General features: G+C 41.3%; 1 protein-coding gene across 1 annotated transcript in view; it reads left to right on the top strand.

The window, feature by feature from the left end:
- The first annotated feature begins 12,520 nt into the window (after positions 1-12,520).
- The window catches only part of LOC106570456 (calcitonin gene-related peptide type 1 receptor), a 127,433-nt gene continuing 117,721 nt past the window's right edge, over positions 12,521-22,232 (top strand). Inside the window, exon 1 of the mRNA XM_045694897.1 lies at positions 12,521-13,008. The gene's annotated coding sequence lies outside the window, so the exon portion shown is untranslated. The remainder of the gene's footprint in view (positions 13,009-22,232) is intronic.

Genomic DNA, 22,232 nt, shown 5'->3' with positions numbered 1-22,232 from the left:
TGGATAGTCCTGTTATTAAGCAGGAATAAGAACTGAATGTGTATCAATACTTATTTATATTTGTTCTTAACTGACTTGCCTAGTTAAATTAAAAAATGACATCTTTATTTTCCTCTGGATCCTCTTTGGTCACGTATGCTTGCATCGTCACCTTGTCCCTTCTCATCTGGGTTTCCACGTGATAGCACAGCCACAAGGTCAAAATGGGCTATTATCATACAAATTAATGAGAACAAAAATGCACTTTTTGGTCTTAATTTAAGGTTAGGGTTAGTCAAGGTTAGCAGTGTGGTTAGGGTTAGGTTTAAAATCACATTTTAAGAAGAGAAATTGTAGAAATAGGCAGGGTTTATGACTGTGGTCAAAGTCAACACATCAATGTGATACATACTGACACACCTGCAGGTACATTCCCGTCCATTATACAATAACATGACATGACAATTCACATTTATTTCGTTGTTTTGACATGAACCCTAACTTGCAAGTTTTGGTTTGAAACAAACTCAGAATAGAAAAGTAATAACCTGTTCTGTTAACTCTCATACATTTTATTGTATCTGGAAATATTCGTTTTGGCAGCATAATCAGTATACACAGTGCTTGACTTGGTCAGGAGCTCACCAGAAGTGAGTACTGGCACCTCAAAATGTCTACTGCTTCCAATAGAATATTTGCTTAAAACTATTGCAGAGTTCCTGCACCTAAATACAGTACAAACAGTACTGGCACACAAAATGAGTACCGGCACCAATTTCAGTCCAAGTCATGCACTGACGACACAGGCATATTTTTCTTGATTTCGGTGTTGTGTCTCCTAAAACTACACCTAGGAGCCTTTTTTTGTCATACACTCCGTTTTACCCATCCTGTGCTTTTTCAAAAAAATATATTTTTTTATTTAACTAGTCAAGTCAGTTAAGAACAAATTCTTATTTATAATGACAGCCTACCCTGGCTAAACCTGGACCAATTGTGCGCCGCCCTATGGGACTACCAATCACGGCCAGATGTGATTCAGCCTGGATTTGAACCAGGGACTGAGATGCAGTGCCTTAGACTGCTGCGCCACTTGGGAACAATATAGAATTTTTCAACCACATGATTCAACCATTCCATAAAATAATAGTTGCGGCACTGATTCTCCATCAATAAATATTGATGGAAGTCATCAAAGGTAAACTGCTAGCCCATTCAGTTGGGATATAAATAGTTTAAAACCTGTCGGGCTGGTTCTCTATTAGGACTCCAGGGTAAACCATCCATTGCTGAGGATGTGGTATCAGAAAGGATGTCATAAGTAGGCCTATCAATCTATCTGGCTGTGGCTATCTCCCTGTCCTTAGATGGGGTCACAGGATGCTAGCGTTGGGAAGGATGCGGACAGTGACACAACTCAGAAAATCCAATAGAAAACCATGGACCAGAAACGTAAGAAGCATTAAAAAGGATTTAGAAGGAATTCAAATGTTCCCATAGTTTTTCTGTATGCTAATTGCTACTTTGAAGTTTGCACTCCTTGCTTTTGTCAAAAAAACTAAGACGCATTTCAGACAAGCTTGTTAAGTTTAATCACATAGAAAATGTATCCCTGTTTTTTGTCGCTTTGTTATGAGATAAAAACTCCAGCAAAAGCCATTAAAAGCTGTCCATCTCTGTAATATACTTGGTGGTTTATTTTCTATTACAGACAAACCATCTGAAATGGAACCTATTCATTTTGAATGGTGCTGATTATGAGAGATTTGACTGACATAAGAGAACTTGAGGCCACTGTATTAGTCACAGGACATTAGGTAGGGCAATTTACTAGTAATTAATTCACTGTTTTAATTAAATTACTTTTATATACAGAACCATAAGATCCATGTGCTAAACAGTCCATTTCATGAGTTGTCAGACCCTTTAGCGCTATACCTTACATACTGTATCAGCCTAGCCTGTTGTTCTAAGGCAATTTTCAGTTACCATAATATTACTTGTCATTCTATATACATTTAAATAACAAAACATGAGTATTTTTCATAAAAGTGATTGCATGTATACCAATTAATCATGTGTTCTATAAATAATATAATTGAAAGTGCTGGAAGCTAAAAGATTACCCAAATTTGAGGATGACTTGGGGACTTAGGTTACAGAAATTTAGGCGCCTCCTGGTGGCAGAATTACACCCGTTACAGCTGCCCTTGGCAAACAAAAAGGATTTACATCCCAAATGGCACCCTATTCCCCGTATAGTGCAGTACTTTTGACCAAGACCCATAGGACTCTTGTCAAAAGTAGTGCACTATATAGGGAATAGGGTGCCATTTGGTTGGTATACACAGAGTGTATGCTTGAGAAAGTAAACCGCCCAGTAGCTCCATACCTCTCTGTTCCTAGGCCGTCATTGAAAATAAGATTTTTTTCTCAACTGACTTGCCTAGTTAAATAAAGGTAAAATGTAAAAAAGAAAAAAAGAAATGTAGGCTGTGTTCCTAGTATATTAGTATCCATAATTAACATAGTCTATTAACAGAGTTATACCAGAGTCTATTACCTCTAACTACTCTATCTGTGGATGGATCCGGTCCTAGGTCTGTTAGGTCCTTCATTCAGCATGACCTGATAGCTTGGCAGCCGGGACTGGAGCCTAAACAGCCACTGGGTGGGGATCCAAGGCAACGTTTTACAGACTTCCACCTTCCACCCATATTAACTGCTCTAAATGAGTAAGCAGCAGCACCCCTCTTCTTTCTTTCATCTCTTCATCATGCATTTCACTCATTCATCCCTCTGAATTATCCACCAAAAGGGAATCAAGAAGTTTGGTCATGTTGAGGTGACTGATATAATAAAGAATCTAATGAAATCCTCCTGTGAGAGAAGTACATGTTCTGACCTTTGCCCACCAGCTGGCAATTTTTGGTGTCAGTCTCTGCGTATGTCTTAAATGGCACCCTATTTCCTATATAGTGCACTTCTGTTGACCAGAGCCCTATCAACCCTGGTTAAAAGTAGAGCACTACAAAGGGAATAGGGTGCTATTTGGGATGCTGACTAAGCCAAACATCTTCTGACTGAGTGCTCTGGAGCCTGGCTGTTTCCGTACCAACACATGGCATCACACTTTCCCCAGAGTCCATCATCCAGTGTGGGATTAAGAGGAGTGTCTCTCGCTTTCTCACCCCTGCCTGAATTGATCTCTCTGGTCTGGTCCGAAGCTAGGCTGGGCTAGGCTGGCCTGGCTGACACTCCCTGTCGATCTGTCTCGCCGCCTACGTTCTCTGTCACGTGGCCATGTTACGCAAACACAGATCAACTGTACTGTATACCTCTGCTGGAGTGATGCAGTGGTGAAAAAAGTAGTTGTGATGAAAAAAGTTACACTCCCTATACTTTCAATGCAGTTTTCTGCAAAAGGTGGGTAAACTGTCAAGCTATTTTTTTTTTAAAAGCTGGGGAAACGTTTACTTGCGTTTACCCTCTACTACACCACTGCTCTGCTGTAGACGTTGTAATGGGCATTGCTTTAAAGCATACGACCCCCAATTCTCCCCACAGTTCTGTCAAGTTGGCTGGATGTCCTTTGGGTGGTGGACCATTCTTGATTCACACGGGAAACTGTTGAGTATGAAAAACCCAGCAGCGTTGTAGTTCTTGACACAAACCGGTGCGCCTGGCACCTGCTACCATACCCCGTTCAAAGGCACTTAAATCTTTTGTCTTGCCCATTCACCCTCTGAATGGCACACGTACATAATCCATGTCTCAATTGTCAAAAAAAACTTTATTTAATAACCTGTCTTCTCTCCTACACAGTTTGAAGTGGATTTAACAAGAGACATCAATAAGGGATCATAGCGTTCACCTGGATTCACCTGGTCTGTCTATGTCATGAAAACAGCAGGTGTTCATAATGTTTTGTACACTCAGTGTTTAACTGGGGGTTTAGCATTCACATCCATAAAGCTTGGTATCTTAAGATCTACATGCACAAAATAAGAGCTTGAATGTGATTTGAATATTCAAAGGATGTAATCAAAGGCTCTATAATTTCATCTGAATCCCTATGAAAAAAAGTTAAACAGTGAACTCTGCATTCATGGAATACTGGGTTTGATAGTGAATATTTTATTTAAAATCATCTGTGTTTAATCACAGACCTTTGTTTTATGTTGGTGCGGAAGCATATACCTTTAGTCTGTAGGTAGAATCTTCCTTTATTTTATGATGGGCAGTAGCATACACCTTCAGTCTGAATGCAGAATCTTCCTTGATGGCACACATCACATGCTATGACTCTCAATGGAGATAAAGTAGATCCACCACTGTAGCCTGCATGCTGCACGCGTGCCAGAGTCGTTTTCAATCAAAGTTTGGAAGATTATAAATTACTCAAACAAATCCCCTGAATACAGACACACAGCCACACATTTCTTGAACCTGATGTATTTTACAACACATTCACAAAGTAAAATGAAGAAAGATTTCAATCTGTGCACTCCACGCGGCAGCCTCCAAAGGTTAATAACTTTATAACAAAAATAAATGTCATCCGTTCTCAGCAGACTTGGCAGGTAAACACATTGGCGCTATTGTATTTGTGTGTCTTAATAAAGTCATATTTTTTGTTAGGTTTGTGGACGGAGGCTGCTGTAGAGCGCTCCACCTCCTGAGAGCTGAACTTAGAAACCCCTGAATAAGCAAGGCGTATGCAGATGGGAGGCGTGGAACCATCCTTCTTCTGTGATTACCTCCGTAAATCAAACAAAACGTTATTCTGCCAATGGAGCAAAGCTCAGAGGAATGGTCACGAAATGCTGGCCTGGCACCAGGGGAGACTGAGTGCATATGCTTCTAGCACCACAGTTTCTGGAGTTGAGTTGTAGTGGGTCTACAGTAAATAGAATGCGTCCCACAGTATTGCCTACACACAATAAATCAGACAACATTTTGACCATATAGGTCTTCTCCAGCTGATGGGATTGAACTCTGTGGCTCTACAGGTTTTTTTTAAAAGGTTCTTGGAAGAAAGTTTAATTTCTCATATGACAGTGACATGTGAAGTGTGTAACAGCATCTTACCCCGCTGTCAGTAGACCTGCAGGTCTTAAGATTGTGACTTTGATAAATACATTTGGGAGGTTTGAATCTGTGTGGGCATCCACCATTTTTGAGCCATTCCAGAATCAAGGACCTATCAATTCAACACAATCTACAGACTTACTTGTTACCAAATATGCTAATTGGAGGAGTTGGAGGAAGTCTCCAGATTTTACCAGAGGGATCCTCTCTGTGGATCCAGACAATTGATGCCCGTGACATTTTCTGCCAACGGCCGCCTTTACGTACCTTAAATTTTCACCTCCAGAGCCTAAAATGTAGCATCTCCTCGTGAAACAGGTGCCTGACTGGTTCCATTTCCTCCCTACCTGGCTCAAACAATGGCCATGATGGGCTTAAGCTGGCTAAAGATCTCTTCCTTGCTTGTGAAGGTCACTGTGGCTCCCTCATATCTAATAAAACATGGAAACTAGTGGGCAGCTTAACCACACTGCTAACCTTATGCCTAACCCTAACCTTAAATTAAGAACAAAGTACTCATTTTAGTTTTCATACATTTCTACAATATAGTTAATTTAGACTTTGTGACTGTGGTAACTAGTGGAAACCGCGGCTTTGGCTTTCTAAGAGGATGATGAAGGGTCAAGTGAGGACAGCTTGGCTCAGTGTTTTACGCTATGTCAAAACCTTCATCCAGGTGTAATTGCCATTTTAAAACACCAACTCTCGCTGGTCTCTAATGGACAGATGAACAAGGGGAGAGAAGCTGCCAAGCTGGTGAGAAAGCCCCTATGTAGTATGGTTATTATCACCAAGGCTGTGTCTGAAATGGGACCCTATTCCCAATCCCTACATAGTGCGCTACATTTGACCAGAGCAATGAAGGCTCTTGTCAAATGTAAGGCACTACAGTATGTAGATAATAGAGTGCCATTTCGAACACATCCCAGGAGCTTCTTCTCTCTACCTTGTTAAATGAAAATTGTGGCATCGCTGACGCACAGTGTGTATTAAAGTGTGTATTAAAAGCATCACTAGGAGATGGCAGTTTAATTTGATATGCACCTATTAAGGTTAATCTAATGATCTCGTGGAGACGTGAACAAACACTCCTCACATACAGTCGTGGCCAGAAATACTGGCAATCTTGCACTTTTTTCAAGTAACTCACAATTTTCCCTAAAAATAAGTTGACAATTATTTGGTCTCCACAATTCTTTATTTCACTTTTAACATTACAGAGCCTTTGTTTTTAATTCAGAACTTAATATATCGATTTCAATCAGAAAATAAACAGAAATGGCATCGACAGCATTATTGACACCCTTGACTTAATATTTGGTAGCACAGCCTTTGGTCAGAATTACTGCAATCGAGCACTTCCTATAGCCATTGATGAGCTTCTTGCACCTCTCTACTGGCAGTTTGGCCCACTCCTCTTATGCAGACTGCTCCAGTTCTCCCAGATGAGAAGGGTGCCTTCTCCTAACTGCTGTTTTCAGATCCCTCCACATGTTTTCAATGGGATTTAGATCTGGACTCATTGCTGGTCAGCGTTTTGTCTTGAACGATTCCTGGGTGCTTTTTGAAGTGTGTTTAGAGTCATTATCCTGCTGGAAGATCAATGACCTTTCGACGAAGACCCAGCTTTCTGACACTGGGTCCGACATTGCGCTCCAAAATGCCTTAGTATTCTCTTGATTTCATGATGCCATGCACACGTTCAAGGCACCCAGTGCCAGAGGCAGGAAAGCAACCCCAAAACTTCACTGAACATCCTCAACTTTTAACTGTAGGGAAGGTATTCTTTTTTTTTAAGGCTTCATTTTGTTTTCTGTAAACATAGAGATGGTGTGCTTTACCAAAAAGCTCTTATTTGGTCTCATCTGTCCACAGGACATTCTCCCAGGAGGATTTTGTTCAGGTGTGTTTTGACAAATTGCAGTCTGGCTTTCTTATGTCTCTCTCTCAGCAGTGAGGTCCATATAACCCCCTTTCATTGAGTTGGCGACGGATGGTACGAGTTGAAATTGTCATACCTTTGGATCTGTGGCAGTTGAACAAGGTACCTTTCCACCATTTGAAAAATCCTTCGCTGCAATCTTCCATCAGGTTTTCTCTTGCAGCCACGTCCAGGGAGGTTGGCTACAGTGGCATGAAACTTAAACTTCCTAATAACATTACATACGGTGGAAACAGGAATATCAAGGTCTCTGGAGATGGACTTGTAGCCTTGAGAATGTCCATGCTTGGCTACAATCTTGTGTCGGACCTCCTCGGATAATTCTCTGGGTTTCTTTCTTTTCTCCATGCTCATTGTAGTACACAGTGACACAAAACAGGAGAATGAGTCCTTTTCTCTATTCAAACTGGTTAAATGAGTGATTTTTATATTGCAGGCACCTGCAACTCACCAGTTTAATGAGTTTAATTCCAAAGTAAAGGAGAAGCACCGGCTTGAGATCTAATTATTTCTAATACTAAAAGGTGGCAATAATATTGTCCGGACCATTTTAGGATTTATTTGTGGAATAAGCCAAGCTTTAATAAATTATTTCCGATTTTTTTGTTTTGTACAACTGCATACCAAACGGAGTCATTCATATGTGGATACCAAAATATTTTGACATTTCAACAGTTTCTGAAAGAAATTGTGTATTATTTGAAAAAAGTGCAAGGGTACCAATATTTTGGCCACAACTGTATATGGAATTGCTTGTGTGCCTTTAATATCAAGAAAACCTTAAGAATTTGAGAAAATTTTAAGGATTTCAAACAAAACAAAACATATTGAAAGCAAAACATGAACCCAAAAGTATTGAGAGGAAAATAAATTATATCGCAAGGAAATATATTTGGAAAGGCAAGAGCAAATGAATTGTAAATGAATGCAAAAAATTGCAGTGAAACATTTTCAATGATAATGTGATTGTGATGAAACACCTCTTTGCCTGCAATGTTTTCTATCTTTGGTTACGTTACCCTGCCCTTTGTTGCCTTTTTATGTTTGCAAAATTCTGGCACATTCATTCCATGTAGGCAGGGTTTAGCGGGATGCATAGATGATGAGTCTCTATTGGCCAACAGGTTTTGGAGTGACAGTTCATCCTCATTTTTTATATCCCAGCTAGCAGCTTAAAACGATCACCAGTACAGCGATGTTAGATTGCTAGCTAGCTGGCAATGCAGAGGCAACAGCATTTTATGCTAACTACCCAGCTAGTTTATAAACAAAGCTTGATTATTTTTTATTTAACTTTTCCATTTCAGATTAAAAGGGCTCAGTGGCTATTAGCTACCTAGTCCACACTGGGACAGACTAGCCTAGCTAGCTAATGTTCCCTTTACAACAAGGAGGACATTGGGAAACACCCTTAGGCAAGTGTCTTCTGTGTCTTGTAATTTCACATTTAGAAGATGCATTGAGACAATTCGCTAGCTAGCTAATGCACATGGATTTATACTTTTTATTGCAGCCAGCAAGCAAGATATGTTTCACTGAAGTTACTCTGAAGTTGTGGTAAGTGGTATGTGGCTATTTAAGAACAAGGGCACTACTGGTACTAGCCCTTCTCATGACTCCAGTGCTGTAATGCCCTTGGGCTCTCCAGAGCTAGGGCACTACTATCTGAAAGCTTTCATTAAATCAAATCAAATCACATCAAATGTCATCTGTCACATGCGCTGAATACAACAGGTGTAGACATTACCGTGAAATGCTTACTTACAAGCCCTTAACCAACAATGCAGTTTTAAGAAAATAGAGTTAATAAAATATTTCCTAAATTAGCTAAAGTTAAAATATATATTTTTTAAAGTAACACAATAAAATAACAATGTATACATTGGGTGCCGGTACCAAGTCAATGTGTGGGGGTACAGGTTAGTCGAGGTAATTTGAACATGTAGGTAGGGGTAAAGTGACTATGTATAGATAATAAACAGTGATTAGCAGCAGTGTAAAAACAAAGGTTGGGGGGTGGGGTGTCAATGCAAATAGTCCGGGTGGCCATTTGATTAATTGTTCAGCAGTCTTATGGCTTGGGGGTAGAAGCTGTTAAGGAAACATTTGGACCAAGACTTGGTGCTCTGTTACCGCTTGCCGTGCGGTAGCAGAGAGTACAGTCTATGACTTGGCGACTGGAATCTTTGACCATTTTTGGGGCCTTCCTCTGACACTGCCTAGTATATAGGTCCTGGATGGCAGGAAGCTTGGCCCCAGTGATGTAATGGGCTGTACGCAATACCCTTTGTAGCCCCTTACGGTTGGATGCCGAGCAGTCGCCATACCAGGTGGTGATGCAACCGGTCAGGATGCTCTCGATGGTGCAGCTGTGTAGAACTTTTTGAGGATCTGGAGACCCATAACAAATCTTTTCAGTCTCCTGAGGGGGAAAAGGCTTTGTTGTGCCCTCTTCACGACTTTCTTGTTGTGCTTGGACCATGATAGTTTGTTGGTGATGTGGACACCAAGGAACTTGAAACTCTCAACCCGCTCCACTGCAGTCCGTTGATGTGAATGGGGGCGTGTTCGACCCTCCTTTTCCTGTGGTCTTGCTCACATTGAGGGAGATGTTGTTGTCCTGTCACCACACTGCCAGGTCTCTGACCTCCTCCCTATAGGCTGTCTCATCGTTGTTGGTGATCAAGCCTACCTGTCACATCCTGACCAGTAGAGGGAGTATTTGTTATTGTAGTTTGGTCAGGACGTGGCAGAGGGTATTTGTTTTATGTGGTTCGGGGGGTTATGTGTATGTAGAGGGGTGTTGTATTTATGTGTTCCGGGGTTTTGGTGTATGTTCTGGGTTTTTGTGTTCTAGGTTTCTAGTTTGTATATTTCTTTGTGGTCTGTGTGGCTCTCGATCAGGAACAGCTGTTCATCGTTGTTCCTGATTGGGAGTCATATTTAAAGTGCTTGTTTTCACCTGTTTAGTTGTGGGTAGTTGTATTTTGCACTGCTGCGTATAGCCTGTAAAACTGTCGGCTGTCGTTCTTTGTTTTCGTGTTTTTTCGTGTTCACTAATTAAATAAATATAATGATGAACACGCAACCCGCTGCGCCTTGGTCTCTACATTACGACACCCGTGACACTACCACTGTTGTGTTGTCAGCAAACTTAATGATGGTGTTGGAGTCATGCTTGGCCACGCAGTTGTGGGTGAACAGACAGTACTGGAGGGGACTAAGCACACACCCCTGAGGGGTCCCCATGTTGAGGATCAGCGTGGCAGATGTGTTGTTGCCTACCCTTACCACCTGGGGGCGGCCTGTCAGTAAGTGCAGGATCCAATTGCAGAGGGAGGTGTTTAGTCCCAGGGTGCTTAGCTTAGTGATGCACTTTGTGGGCACTATGGTGTTGAATGAACAGCCTTCTCACATAGGTGTTCCTTTTGTTCAGGTGGGAAAGGGCAGTGAGTGCTACGTGGTCTGCTTAAAACATGTAGGTATTACAGACTCGGTCAGGGAGAGGTTGAAAATGTCAGTGAAGACACGTGACAGTTGGTCCGCGCATGCTTTGAGTACACGTCCTGGTAATCCGTCTGGCCCCGCGGCCTTGTGAATGTTGACCTGTTTAAAGGTTTTGCTCACATTGGCTACGGAGAGCATTATCACACAGTCATCCGGAACAGCTGGTGCTCTCATGCATGTTTCAGTGTTGCTTGCCTCGAAGCGAGCATGAAAGGCATTTAGCCCATCTGGCAGGCTCGTGTTGCTGGGCAGCTCGCGGCTGTGTTTCCCTTTGTAGTCCGTAATAGTTTGCAAGCCCTGCTACATCCGATGAGCTTCAGAGCAAGTGTAGTAGGACTCAATTTAGTCCTGTATTGATGCTTTGCCTGTTTGATGGTTCATCTGAGGGCATAGCAGGATGTCTTATAAGCGTCCGGATTATTGTCCCACGTTCCAGATGTGGCTGGAAGAGAGTGGTGGTGGACAACGTTGGAGGGCATCTTCACTGAGTTGTGGGCACATGTAGGAGCTCATCCTCATATAATGAATCTACACCAGCTGATAGTAGTTATTTTACATTATTGCCTACTACTAGTTGGATAGATAGGAGGTGGAGGTTGCAAACATAGAGGTAGATAATGTCTACAGTATTTAACTCTATGGTTGCAAGTCATTACAAGTCATTACAAGTCATTACTTGGCACTGATTCTCCTCATAGGTAGTACCAATAAAAAAAGGTAGTACCTAAAAGTCATGTTATTGCATGAGTTGCATCCCGATTCTCCACCGTTCTTCCCAAAGTGTCCACTTGCACCCTTCTTGCATGGATTTAGCAATGCCAGGGTTTTTTTCTGGATCAAAATGGGGCTTAGGTGATGGGAGTGGCTGGGGCATGGCCAATGCTACAGTCCCAGACCTAACATTTTTTAGGCCCTGCATACAGAAAGTTGGAAAAGGAAAAAACATATATGAAAAGATTGTTTGCCCACTCGTTCTCCCCAGTGAATTAAATGTCTATCTTCTCAGCATTGTGTTTCCCTGCTGTTTGAGACTTAGAGATGACAAGACCATCATGCATTTCAGTATAATAATATGTCATAAATATGCAGCTTCACGCCCCCATTACCCCCCTCTCTGTGTGTGTGTGTGTGTGTGTGTGTGTGTGTGTGTGTGTGTGTGTGTGTGTGTGTGTGTGTGTGTGTGTGTGTGTGTGTGTGTGTGTGTGTGTGTGTGTGTGTGTGTGTGTGTGTGTGCGTGTGTGCGTGTGTGCGTGTGTGCGTGTGTGCATGTGTGTGCATGTGTGTAGAATACAGACCGATAAATGCTAAAGCTGTAATGACATTGACGTCAGTCAAACACCTGGAAGTGCACTAATGAGGTGGGTATAGAAACTAAAAAAGAACAGAGAAAAACAAAATGTTCATCCAAGTGTCTTGAACTGGGGCTTCTGATTTAGCGAATGATGAGGAGGAGGACGAGCAGGAGGAGGAAGAATAAAAAGGTGGTGACAGTGATGATGATGTTGATAATGATTACCAGGACAATGACAGTTCTGGTGATGATAGGGAAGATGGTGTTGGTTTCTGCTGCCCCTCCTTTTTGCCATTGTCTTAAGAGGTTTCTATGCTGCTTGTGCCTTGTGCCTGGTTTTCAGTGGACCTGGTTTTCAGTGGAACCCGACTCTACCTACACCTTATACATAAGACACTTTTTTGTAAAAGGAAAAAATCCCATTTCAATTTTAATATATGTAATCACAAACTCCTCACCTCACAAAAGAAAAGAGAATTATACAATTAAAAAAATATGAGTTAGTTAATGTTCAACATTTTCTTAATGAAACAATATCCATTGAGGAGAAACATGATAATGACAGCAATAATATGGGAATATTCATTTCAATTGGGTTGCATGTATATTACCTAACCCGGGACGGTCACCCAGCACCATCGCATATTGTAACCTGAGCGTTGAATGTCCTTTTTAAGAGTCCATCACTTGTGCCAAGAGCGCCAGTCAGAAGAAAGCACACGCTGAGATGCTCGCGCCTCGCCACTGTGAGTCTTCAACACAGTGCTGAAACCCACCAGGCAGTCACAATCCTAGGAGGAACTCCGCGAAACGGGAGGCAGTTAGATGCACTTGGATTACCGGTTGGTGAAGTGTCACAGAGTTTACCGCGAACAGACTGGCGCGTTATCACCGCAAAAACGTAATCCACGCGTCAGTCATAAAAAGTAGCTTTCATAGCTGCAATGAAATCAACAATGGCAATTGTCGCACTTGATTGATTTTATTGTTATTTGATTTTCGAGTGGATATTCCTTTTCCGGTTGAAAAAAATATTGTAAATGTCCATTTGGTTGAGTTAAATAGAATCACGGACGATGGAAGTCAGTCTCAGAATAAGCTTTCTGTCTACATAGGCTGACACTACCGGGCTCTTCTGAAATACATCCCTATTGGACCCCTCACAGAATTGTAATCTTTCAACCCATTTTTTAGCAAGGTAAGAGCTTTAAATTATGTTGTTGCATTTATTTGATTTAATTACCATTTGGATTGATTCACTTCTTTTAACGTGACTGTCACAATCTTAAAATTAGGTTAAAAAATAACTAGAATAGCCTGCCAATAAATAGTCATTGATCATTGTTACATTTTGCAATTTGACATAAATAATTTGCCCCTTCATATTCCGTTGTACAGCTTGTGCTGAACAGATGCCAGTGAACTTTGCTTTCCACCTACTCTGTTCATAATACTGGCTGATATGGAAGGAATGAGACCAAGGGAATACAATGTTATAAACACCAAAGAGGCACAATGGTAAATGTTTTATGAATTGATCTGTGACCATAAAAGGGCATATGTGTAGGTGTACTGGTTGGATTCTGATTGATGAGCTCCTCTACACTCATCAGTTATTAGTCAATGGGATGGCATATTTCGTTGACCATATCAAGCAATCGGTCTCACACAATTTAACATGGTTTATAGGAATGTGACATTTATTTAATATCATAACAAAACAAATCACAAAATGAAATGCTGTATTGACTTTTAAAATGTTTCACACCTTAAAAGCCCACACCCATTCCTCCCAAATAGACTAATGCTGTTGACACATATTCTAGATTTCTGTTTGAAGACATTGAAGACATTCTCGCAAAGCTTATGTAGAAAACATAGCTTAGCCTACAATTTTCCCTTCCCATACCATACTGCATAGCCACGTTCCCTCTCAGTCATTTGGGCAGATGTATAAGTATGATCAGATCAGTGGTCTAGCAGAGCCATTTACAGGAGCATATCATTTTACATGTAAATCGAAGTAGCCAGTTGAGCATTAAACATTGTGCCTAAAGCAGCACTTTTGCCGCTCATGAGGAGTGTGTAAAGGAGATGTGATTGCGACTGGGGAGACTGTGGCTGTTGTCAATGTACCGAAAGTGTAACATAGTCAACCACCAGGCTAAAATAGAATCAGTGTGGTATTATCCAAGCACCACAACGTGTCCACTTAGACAATTTGATAGTGAGAAGAGAACTGCCGTGACACAACCTGGAACCATTTCCCTTATACATTGTTTTAGCATATTGATGAAGAAGATCATTAGCAATCAGTGATGTCATTCCGTAGGCTACTTATATCAAATCCATTCTTGTAGAGAATCAGTCAGGCTACGTCCCAAATGGCACCCTATTCCCTACAAAGCGCACTAACATTGACCAGAGAAGGAGAAGAAAGTACCCAGGCGGCTATTGTGGCTAAATCCGGATGTGATGCCTTGTTGAATAGATTAGTTCTGTTAATGTCATCATGTTTAAGGAAATGTATTACCCTCTGTCTGTCGGTCTGTCTGAACGGGCATTGATTTGAGATGGGATGATGGGCTGAAGGGGCGATGTGCACATATATGATGGGATACTGTCAGAAACACACACGAACACACAATTGGAGCTCAGTTGCATACGTCTGGTTGCTCGATCTGTGAGATTGGGGAGTGATACATCAGCTGTCTGATCAGTGATGAGTGGAGCGGCAAATATGCCAGACTAACAGGAAAGTAGAGAGCCAGGAGGGAGATCAAATTAAAATGACAGTTAAACCTCAGTGCTCTCATGCCCTGAAATGGCACACACACACACAGAGAGCGTGAGATTGAGAGAGGGATACACGTACATTCACACACACACACACACACACACACACACACACACACACACACACACACACACACACACACACACACACACACACACACACACACACACACACACCCTACCCTTCCACCACCCCACCCACTTCCCTCCTCCACACACAGACAGGGACACAGGACACAAAGACATACACTACCGTTGAAAAGTTTGGGGTCACTTAGAAATGTCCTTGTTTCTGAAAGAAAAACACATTTTTTGTCCATTAAAATAACATCAAATTGATCCGAAATACAGTGTAGACATTGTTAATGTTGTAAATGACTATTGTAGCTAGAAACGGCAGATTTTTAATGGAATATCTACATAGGCTCATTATCAGCAACCATCACTCCTGTGTTCCAATGGCATGTTGTGTTAGCTAATCTAAGTTTATCATTTTAAAAGTCTAATTGATCAATAGAAAACCCCTTTTGCAATTATGTTAGAACAGCTGAAAACTGCTGTGCTTATTAAAGAAGCAATAAAACTGGCCTTCTTTAGACTAGTTGAGTGCCTGGAGCAACAGCATTTGTGGGTTCGATTACAGGCTCAAAATGTCCAGAAACAAATAACTTTCTTCTGAAACTCGTCAGTCTATTCTTGTTCTGAGAAATGAAGGCTATTCCATGCGAGAAATTGCCAAGAAACTGAAGATCTCGTACAACGCATTGCACTACTCCCTTCACAGAACAGCGCAAACTGGCTCTAACGAGAATAGAAAGAGTAGTGGGAGGCCCCGGTGCACAACTGAGCAAGAGGACACATGTTGTCCTTTTGCGTAGTGTAGGTCGTGTCTAAGACGAAGTTTGTGCGACCTTATCTTGTAGTCGTTTTCTATTTGTCTTCCTCTTTTATTGACCTTGTAAAATTTCACAGCATCAAATTGTACTACGGGCTAAGTCAAGACGTTAGCCAGTCAGAATGACGTGTGGATGTTTTTCCATTATAAAATACACATTAGTGCATGAAGCCAGTGTGAGAGAATACTTTCGGATACTTGTTCTCGCGGATGTGTGGATGCAGCTGCTCCCACAAACATTGATTAAGTCCCCGTAATGTAGTAAAGACCTTTACAGAGCTAGCGATGATATGATGTGGTTATTACATTACATGTGTAAGTGTTTCAAATGTGTGCTGTGATTTTCAAATTAGTGCATATCACTCATGTTCGTGGAGCAACACGATCGGCTGTCTGCAACCTACCCATGAAATGACACCGTAGTGAAATATTTTCTTAACATTTCCTTATTCATTAATCTGCTCCAACACAAAGAGGAGCTGTTCTCTCTGGGTCTATTTTTGGATAGTCCCGGTGCGCCAGTTCTCCACACCCTAAGCGGTGAACAATTTCCAGTGATTGCCCACGCTGTGTCTACCTAACGTTCGCTCCAGGGAGAAGTTTCCCCTAGGTACAAATCTAGGATCAGCTTCCCCTTATTCATTCCTAACATTAACCATTAGTGGGGGAAATGCAAAACGGACCCAAGATCAGCATTTAATTTCCCCATACTCTCCAGTACTACAGTGTCTATAATATACTGAACACTAGTGATGGGGGAAAATCGCTACAGTTACATATCGAGATATTATTTCTGATAATATAGCATATCGTATTGTTTTGACAATATCGCAAAAAGGGTAGTTGGCTGTACCTGCACCAAAACTTTTCCTTCATAGCTTGTTCTCCATCTTCTTTTTAAATAAGGAGCCAATTAGTTTTCAGCACTTTTATTTCCATGACTGATCAAAACTCGTTTTCTCATGGCTCTCTCTTGTCTCTTTGTAGCAGACATATGGTGAGCAAAATGTTTTCGAACATCGAATCGGAATAAAATCACAGTATCGAATCACAATACACATAAACTCAGCAAAAAAAGAAACGTCTCTTTTTCAGGACCCTGTCTTTCAAAGATAATTTGTAAAAATCCAAATAACTTCACAGATCTTCAATGTAAAGGGTTTAAACACTGTTTCCCATGCTTGTTCAATGAACCATAAACAATTAATGAACATGCACCTGTGGAACGGTCGTTAAGACACTAACAGCTTACAGACGGTAGGCAATTAAGGTCCCAGTTATGAAAACTTAGGACAATAAAGAGGCCTTTCTACTGACTCTGAAAAACACAAAAAGAAAGATGTTCAGTGTCCCTGCTCATCTGCGTGAATGTGCCTTAGGCATGCTGCAAAGAGGCATGAGGACTGCAAATGTGTCCAGGGCAATAAATTGCAATGTCCGTACTGTGAGATGCCTAAGACAGCACTACAGGGAGACAGGATGGACAGCTGATCGTCCTCGCAGTGGCAGACCACGTGTAACAACACCTGCACAGGATTGGTACATCCGAACATCACACCTGCGGGACAGGTAGAGGATGGCAACAACAACTGCCCGAGTTACACCAGGAACACACAATCCCTCCATCAGTGCTCAGACTGAGAGAGGCTGGACTGAGGGCTTGTAGGGCTGTTGTTAGACAGGTCCTCACCAGACATCACCTGCAACAGCGTCGCATATGGCCACAAACCCACCGTTGCTGGACCAGACAGGACTGGCAAAAAGTGCTCTTCACTGACGAGTCGTGGTTTTGTCTCACCAGGGGTGATGGTCGGATTCGCATTTATCGTCGAAGGAATGAGCATTACACCGAGGCCTGTACTGTGGAGCGGGATCGATTTGGAGGTGGAGGGTCCGTCATGGTCTGGGGCGGTGTGTCACAGCATCATCGGCCTGAGCTTGTTGTCATTGCAGGCAATCTCAATGCTGAGCGTTACAGGGAAGACATCCTCCTCCCTCATGTGGTTCCTTTCCTGCAGGCTCATCCTGCCATGACCCTCCAGCACGACAACACCACCAGCCATACTGTTCATTCTGTGCGTGATTTCCTGCAAGACAGGAATGTCAGTGTTCTGCCATGGCTAGCGAAGAGCCCGGATCTCAATCCCATTGAGCACGTCTGGGACCTGTTGGATCAGAGGTTAAGGACTAGGGCTACTCCCTCCAGAAATGTCCGGGAACTTGCAGGTGCCTTGGTGGAAGAGTGGGGTAATATCTCACAGCAAGAACTGGCAAATCTACTGCAGTCCACTCCAGTACTTAATGCAGCTGGTGGCCACACCAGATACTGACTGTTACTTCTTATTTTGACCCCTCCTTTGTTCAGGGACACATTATTCCATTTCTGTTAGTCACATGTCTGTGGAACTTGTTCAGTTTATGTCTCAGTTGTTGAATCTTGTTATGTTCATACAAATATTTACACATGTTAAGTTTGCTGAAAATAAACGCAGTTGACAGTGAGATGACGTTTCTTTTTTTGCTGAGTTTAGAATAGTGAGAATTGCAATACATATCATATCGGTACCCAAATACTGTGATAATACCAGCCCTACTGAACACCCCGTCTGCATCAGTAGGTGGAGCTGACGTACACGACAGTTGTGTGAATAGCAGAGTGCTGCGATCATCCTTGATCCTATGCAGAGCTTATCAGAGTAGAGACATAGGCTATGATTCAGATGTAATGTACTCCAAATGAGGGAGTTCTATGCATGGTTGTGATTTTACTTCGAGGCATTTTTCTATTTGTGAAAGGTGTAAAGTTCATTCAAATAAAAAAATGTCAGAAATGTGTTTATCATAAAAACATGATGGACAGACTCAGAACCCAGCCTAGCTGTTCCCTTCATAGGGACAAATACTTTTTATTTAACTAAGCAAGTCAGTTCAGACCAAATTCTTACTTGTAATGACAGCCTACCCTGGGACAATTGTGCACTGCCCTATGGGACTCCCAATCACAGCAGGATGTGATTCAGCATGGATTCGAACCAGGGACTGTAATGATGCCTCTTGCACTGAGATGCAGTGCCTTAGACCACTGCACCACTCGGAAGCCCAAATTCACTCCTACACAGAGGCAATTTGCTTGTACAGCTGCAGCAACCATGCTTTCATACTGCAGAATTGATACAAAGCACTTAATGTATCCAATCTAAAATGCTTATTTTCAGTGAGCAGAAGGGTAGTTAAAGGTCGTTTTTGTTGAGTATGTTCGTTTGGGTCTTTGTGGAAACACAATTGTTTGTGAATTTCTTTAGAGCTTTCATCGCCTTCATTGACATACCTGTTATCAGTGAGGCACCTCATCTTTCAATTCTCTCTCTCTCTCTCTCTCTCTCTCTCTCTCTCTCTCTCTCTCTCTCTCTCTCTGTCTCTCTCTCTCTCTGTCTCTCTCTCTCTGTCTCTCTCTCTCTCTATAATTCATTTCTCTCAGCGATTCATTAACAATTGTGAGACATTTATAATTCTGACTGATTATGCTTCCCCTTTCCAAGTCTTTCTGTCCGGATAATCCCTCAATGGGCATTGATTTTCCTACTCCTAATTGATTGTTTTTTGCCTGGCCACCTATACGTAACTGCCATCTTGGCACATTTTGGAACACCAGGAACAATCATCCCCAGATGGGTTTTTTCTGTTCTATTGATTATGAACCCAAGGGCCTGTCCTGGTGACTTCAAAGGAAGTTTGCATTCCAAACGGCACCCAATTCCCTATATAGTGCACTACTTTTGACTAGGACTGATAGGGCTCTGGTCAAAAGTAGTGCACTATGTAGGGAATAGGGTGCATTTGAAACGCAGACGAACGGATCAATATTCTTTGTTAAACCTTCTTAATCTCCTGTCTGTGCGGGGGCTATTTCTTCTGGATAGGTTTTTGAGAACAAAACAAAAGTGGATACTGAAGACAAGCTAGAGTTTTTAGAAACATTTTGTCAAATGTACAAAAATATTATTAAAACGGTTTGTATACTTCACCAATTGTAATCTAATTTAGGCTACTGCTATGTGAACACTGTTTACACAGTGGAATTGTCTCTGCCAAAATCAATATGCTACCAATTTCCATTGGTAGCAATGGAAATTATGCACCAATGTTGTGGTATAAAATCTCTATATACTCTCCATACTTGATAAATGTATTGGTTTTAGAATTGGTTAAAAACAATTGATTAAAAGCTATTGTTTTCTACATTGCAGCTCTAACATGCATCAACTCAGCCTAAGAAAACAACCAACAATAAAAGGGTCTGTTGAGTATTATTAACCATAGTCAGTGGCGAATAGGACCTTGGCTACCGTTAAACAAGCTTGTCAGAGCAATATAGCGGCCCGGCTTGTCCCAGAACCAGAGCATGCTTCTCTGTTAACTATTTAACGAGAGACCGGGAGCTTGTCATGAAATAACTAGCGTCCTCTCTGTACACTGACACTGTTCTCTCTCTCTCTCTCTCTCTCTCTCTCTCTCTCTCTCTCTCTCTCTCTCTCTCTCTCTCTCTCTCTCTCTCTTTATTTCTCTTTTGCCATCTCACACCCTCAATGTTTGTCTTTTATTTCACACACCAAACTCTTGCGATGCTATTTCTGAGGCTCTCTTCCCAGCTCTGGTGCTTGTTTTAGTTCTGTGTGTCTGTGATCGCCGGACCGTGCTCCTAGCTCTGTTCTCCTCTGCTTATCCACACCCCACTACATCCAAATGCAGCCCAGTTAGTCCAACACCCAAAAGACTATACTGGAAAGCTCAGTGCAGAAGGGAATCATAATGCTTCTCGGCTAATCTCCAGCCACAAATGTTTATTTAATCGCTTTTCCCATTTCTGCCAGACACAAGTATAAGGCTTCTTCCTCAATGATTACATATGGGACTTTTTCATTCAGGACAAAGGGTGAATTTTGTTTTTATTTATACATGAATATGAATCTTGCCTACTCTGCATATCAGCAAGTTGTTTGATCTTTTGATGAATATTTTTCAAATTTATTCAGCATTTGGTACCAAACTGTATTAATGAAAACTGTATTGAAAATTAAAAGTTCTCCAGAGACTTTTTCAAAATGTCTGCCATGTTCAGCGAGATAGAACCTTTGATTACAATGAGGTAGTTTTCTCATGATGTTGATATATAATGATATCCGCTGCCTCTGCCTGTCTTTGCCATTCACTGTCAGGTTGAGATGATGAGTGATAGAGGAGAAAAGGAGAAACCGTTAGAAAAGCACATCACTGTGTCTCCGAGATGGAAAGGGAGGGAGGGTAAGAACGGATTCTTTGGAAAGGTCTTCTCTCCTGGTAATAATTGAAAGCACACACTAAAAGAATGTGAACAAGTTTTTCTTGAAAAAGGAGGATATCAAAGCTCATGAGTTATGATCCACAGATGCATTATCATATATAGAAGGCTTATACTGAGTCAACATACATGTCTGCATACAGGGTTCTGGGTTCAATCTACTGGATTATTTTCTTGATTTATCTTCTATGAATTCTTCTAAAGATCTTGACATGTTTTATGTTCATTTTAATTGGTTGTACTAAACACTACTTCAATCGAAGATGGTGAAGTAATTGGAGAGAATTGAGAATACGCTGTTTTCAATTTGACATAATAGATGGAATGGTCATAGTTATTTGTATTTTTTTTTATCTGTTGTAATATGCTGTACTTTATCAAAGTGAGTAAAATCATTTGAAAGAATTAGGAATAAACTGTTTTTGATTTGCCAATATAGAATGAATGACCATTGTTATTTTCCATGGATTTTTGTTAACAAATTGTTTTATCCATTATAAATCATACTAGATAACTCAAAAGTATTACAATGCACACTAACTATGAAACTCCAGGTAGGAACTCCTACCAAATGTCTGCAAAAATATCTTATAGCAGTTTATGAAATGTTATTATCAGCCTATCAAACTCTCAAAAATACACCAACGTGTCTGTGATCATTAAAGACGTACAAAACTCAGCTCAAGTCTAGAATGACATCATTTCACTTGTGGCATGCTCACCCTAGTGCCAAGTCACAGATTCAGGACCAGGGAAGTGTTTTCATGTGGTTATCAACATTTTCCTGGACCATCCGACATATCTTTTAGTGCCAATGGAAGAATGTGAGGGGAAAAGTTGATTTATGATGTCTTAAAAAGATAATCGCTACTTTTGCCACACTTGCAGCGTTGTTTTATTGCAAGAACTACAATGTGATAAAGAAAAATGCACTGGCCTGCTGGTGAACACCAAACAGCTTCTGGCTGAGATGGATTTATTGCCTTCTCTTCTAATCAATGCCACACAACCAATGGCCATTCGTCATCATTAGTTTTCTAGAATCAAATGTCCCCTGAGTCTTCCCAACACTGCTAAAGAGCTCTGATTTATTTGCATCTACAGTATCATCAGAAACACAAATGCTTTAAGACTGAATTGTTTCTACTTCTCCACAGAAAAGGAAAGATCTTAGTTGAATCTGTGCAGTGCATCTCTACCTAGACAGACCTGGGAAGTTAGCTTAAAAGATCCACTGCAGATTGCTTTACTGCCCATAAAAAGAAATAGGCCAGACCCCATCTAGTGATTAGTTAATAGTTGTGTAATTTAGACCTTACTTACTTAACTGTCCAGAGGGAAGGGGACAAACAGAGAGAGAAAAAGGGAAACAGAGGGAGAGATGGACAGAGAG

The sequence above is a fragment of the Salmo salar genome, chromosome ssa14 (genome assembly GCF_905237065.1).
Source record: "Salmo salar chromosome ssa14, Ssal_v3.1, whole genome shotgun sequence".
NCBI lineage: Eukaryota > Metazoa > Chordata > Actinopteri > Salmoniformes > Salmonidae > Salmo > Salmo salar.
The sequence above is the reverse complement of the archived record's forward strand: the minus strand, read 5'-3'. Positions and strand labels throughout refer to the sequence as shown.